Genomic DNA, 4,686 nt, shown 5'->3' with positions numbered 1-4,686 from the left:
TCTGGCAGTCCATGGTTTCTTCAGCATTCTTCTCTGGCGTTATAACTCAAATGCATCTGTTCTTTGGCGGTCTTCCTGGTAAAGTAGCGGGTCAGCAAACGTGAGGAAAGCCCGCATATGATGGGTTGACTCCTCAGCTGCATCACAGGATTCATAGCAACCTTAGCATAGCAACAACCATGAAGACGGTGTGGGACCAGGCTGTGTTCTGTTCGATTCCGTTGTATGTGGGATCAACAGGTATTGGAACCACAGTACCTGATTTCGTTGTCTAGTACTGCTATCACAGAAATACTACAAGTTGTTGTCATTGTTAAGTGCCATCAAGTCGGTTTGGACTCATAGTGAACCTGTATAGGGTTTCCAAGGAGTGGCTGATTAATTTGAACCACCAACCTTGCAGTTCAAACCGACCTTGTGGTCTAGTGCATTATGCCCCAGCGCCACACCAGGAGTTCATTTTGTGACAGACAGTTAAGGAAGCTGTTGGTTATGTGTCGTGGAGTCAGTTCTGACTCATAGCTGTAAATCTGTATTGGAGCAGAACAGCTGGTAGTTTCAAACTGCTCACCTGGAGGTTAGCAGCCCAACTCATAAGCACTACATTACCAGAGCTCCTTCTTAAGAAAGCTAGAAGTCTGAATTCCTGATGCCAGCCCTGGGGAAGGCTTTCTTTCTCCGTTGGCTTTGGGGAAGATTCTCCTTCCTGAATTTCTTGGTCATCTCTGCGGTGTGGCATCTCCCTCCCCTACTGCTGCCTTTGCATTGCTTGTTTAATCCCTTATATGTTGTTGTTGTTGTTAAGTGCCGTCGAGTCGGGTCCGACCCATAGCGACCCTGTACAGGGTTATATATATATATATAGGAGCTCTGGTAGCATAATGGTTACGAATCGGGCTGTGAACCACAAGGTCAGCAGTTCGAAACTACCAGCTGTTCTGTGGGAGAAAGATGAGACTTTCTGCTCCCATAAAGATTTACAGCCTCGGAAACCCTATACAGGGTCACTATGAGTCGGAACAGACTCCATGGCACATAACCACCACCACCATATATATAAAGTATGAGATTCAAAACATGTAATATTCTAAGTTCTAATATGTTTTTCTTCCCATATACCAGTATACTGGAGTCTTGGAGTCTTAGTTTGGAACTACAGAATAACCAGTGGACTGCTAACCACAAGACTGAAGGTTCAAGCCTACCAGTCACTCTTGCCCAGAGATCATCTTTAAACCTTAGACTAAAAATATCCCCTGAAATTTTATTAAAATTAAACAATAGTTTAGCTTAATGAGTCAACGACATTTGCTTGGAGAAGTGCTTTTTCAAGAACTATATAGAATCATAGTAACAACAGCAACTCTAAAGGTTAGCTAGGAGCTTTAGAGGCCAGTGAGTTTATGTTGATGAGGACGGAACGACTCAGAAAAGGAAGATGAAAATGATTGCCAAATTGGAAGAGTGTCATTTCTGTCGCTGAATGACACGCAGAAATTGTTGGATTGGTGAATGTTCCGCTGTTATTATCTCAACAACAAAAATGAAATTATATTTAAAGAAAATAAGATTCCAAATCAGCCTCCCTGCTGCCCTTCCTATCTCCGTACCCTCCCCAGCACTTCCCAACCTTGGTCCCAGGTCCTTGAGAATGGGGTACTATGGTAGATCTGTTGAGCACAGGATTCCCAGAGGTTTGACAGTTGAGATATGGCTATTCCCATGGTGATGTCTAATATGAGCAATCAATCAATTGAGAGGGGTGTGGCCTGCTTCCAATGGAATGGACACTCAGGTAAATCTTACTTGCTTTTCTGTTGGACCTGAATCTTGCGTCTAGCTCATCCTCCAAACGCAGGTTCTTTGGACTTGAGCCAGTGGCCTGCCCTATTTCTGCATGCTGGCCCTGCCTCCCTGTTGGACGTGCCTGCCACCCTTGGTTCATCTGACATGGACTTGGAACTCTCCCACCTGTACAATTGTGAACAATTGATATGAACGTCTCTTTATATATGTACATATAGAAGCTCCACTGGCTTTGCTTCTCTAGAGAACTCAGCCTAAGACAGGTACCAGGATGAGTGTCAGCCTTGGACTTTCCATGTCGCGTAAAAGACACTCAGTGAGATAAATTACCTTGGCAAAGCAAAATTTACTCCTGCAAGAGGGTGCATGCGCATAGCCGCACATACAGGAACAGGCCAGGAAAAGAGAGAGATCATAAAGTCTTTACTTCAGTAAATAAAGAAAAAAAGAAAGGTTACCTGAATACAATTAACAGGATTATAAAATATATTTATATATTTCCGCAATTCCAATGCCCCCCCCCCCCCGTTTTTTAAGGAAGGTCACCTGAATACAATAAACAGGATTATAAATTTTTCTTTTTTTTTTAAGACTTCTTCATTCTTCTCTTCAAATTTTGCAAGGAGATGTTGACTTTCATGTTCATATGTTTCTAGGTGAAAAAGGTTATTTTGGTTTTGGGGTGGGGGCTGTTTGGATAGGCCGGTTTCTATGAGTTTTAGAATTAATTCTCTTATACAGGGTATAATACAGCATCCCATTAGTGTTAATACACCAAACACGATAATTAGAGAGGTGAGGACTGAAGTCATAAGCCCTTTCAGTTTCCCGAATCATTGTTCCATGATATTAGAAAAGGGGTCATCTATGCCTGAATTTTCAGTGAGTTCGTTAGCTAAGGTGGTCAGCCCTTGTAATGCTTTGGTAATGGTACCATCAGGAGCTGCGTTATTGGGAATGAAATTACAACATTGGACTTTGATCATAACACATACTTCTCCTTTTTCTGCTAGTATCATATCTAGGGCTAACTTGTTTTCCCAGGCCATTTTGCTAGTAGGTTCTAATTGTTCTGCTGTTCCCTTTAGAGCACCCCTGGTATAATTTACAAATCTTTGTTGATTATAATAGATGTAGTTAATCCAGTCCACATTTTTGTTAATGGTTGACCACCAGAATAATATAGATTCAAACCCTGCAGCTATTTGGTTTCTTGTTTTGAATTTGTTTGGCACCCCTTGGGGGAGTCCTATACTGTCTATAGGAGTAAACATGTAAACATAGGAATTGAAAGAGCCCTGGGGAGCAACTACACTTCTCTTGGCTTTATGCCTGTTTCCTGCTGTTGTTGGTTGATGGAATGCCAGGGTGAAAGGGATGACCAATTGCACCAAAGTGCAATTGCTGGTAAAATCCCGAATAATTGTTTCCCATAATACCACCAGACATCTGCTTGCGGAATAGCTAGGGCTGACTGATTTTGGAGCTCTTTAAAGAGTTTGCGCTCGCTGTATCCTGTCAGGTTTCTGATGAACATCAAATTCCCCCCATGTCTGGAGAAACATGAAGTGAAATTGACATTTGAGGCTGGAGGCCTAATGGTCCTCGGGGGCTGACCCATAAGACCCCTGATATTAGGGAACAGTTGTGACAACGAGTTACGGGATTCGTTGTCCCAGGATATAGGGTCTTGGAAGAGAGGAGCCATACAGTGCATGCCCTGAGAGTCTGAGGACCATCCGAGTGGAAAGGGGACCACTTGGGCTTCTGGTCTTCCTGTTGCACAGATGTAGCAATCACTCTTACTTAGAGTGCGAACAGAATATTTAATCCCTTCCAACCAAGCATTCGCATCCCCATATCCTGTTTCTGTAGCTATAGTTTGTCTTAGGTCTTTAACTTAGGTAATTGTCACTTTGGAAGGGTCATTTCCTGAACTTAAGGGGGTTACCAGATCTGAATCATTTCTAGGATTCTGTGTTTGACTTCTATCCTTGGTAGAGGTAGGCCTTAAGTTTTGTTTGATTCATTTTAGAGAGAAAACTCCTATAGGATCCTTTCCTGTAACATCGGCTCCCAATCCATGGTTTCCTATTATTGAAGATTCTCTAGTCATGATTTTGGGATTGTCTATAATTAAGAGTAATGGATTGCATTGTAAGGGTTTACAATTGGGGGAGTGGACCCTCGTACCAGCTATTAGTCCATTACCAATATTGGGTGGTCCACCGAACATCATTCCAGTTATTACAGGGATCCCTCAAGGCACTATATTTATGTTTGTTTCTCACTGTTCTAAAGGGGCCAAGATATTTATCAATATTGGACATTTGTCTCTGAGACTCTGCTTGTCTGTGCAGGATAACAGAACAGGGAGAGATGCCATAGTTGTTATCTACTATTAACTTGACTGGCTGGTCATAGGCAAAATCCCTTTGCATCTCCTTCATGGTAATGGTACATTTTACCCATATTAGCCTCTAAACCCAAACCATCTTGTCAGGGACATGTTAGAACCCTTGGGCCCTAGACCCCTCTTATTCTGGCTTCATATTTATCCCTGTACCCTGAGTTTTCTCCTCCTATAAACAAGGATCAAGGAAGTGGGTAAGACATTTCTAGTCCAACAAGAATGGTAATACTGAGAAGACTAGCCTCGAGACAAAGCTAAGGATCTCAAGACCTGAGACCCTAATTGAAGCAGCTGGCCACAGGCAGAAGAGCCGTGAAGATAATGCCTAGAGCTGACAGAAGGACCTCCATTTTCAATAAGTCTGCGTCACTTTACTAAAAGTTGATGAATATTCAACATATCACTCCTCTTAATCAATATGTATTAGCCCATTCTTAGAGGAAGAGAACCCATACCTTTATAAGCCC

Source organism: Chrysochloris asiatica, unplaced genomic scaffold, assembly GCF_000296735.1.
Source record: "Chrysochloris asiatica unplaced genomic scaffold, ChrAsi1.0 scaffold00005, whole genome shotgun sequence".
NCBI classification, from domain to species: domain Eukaryota; kingdom Metazoa; phylum Chordata; class Mammalia; order Afrosoricida; family Chrysochloridae; genus Chrysochloris; species Chrysochloris asiatica.
The sequence above is the reverse complement of the archived record's forward strand: the minus strand, read 5'-3'. Positions refer to the sequence as shown.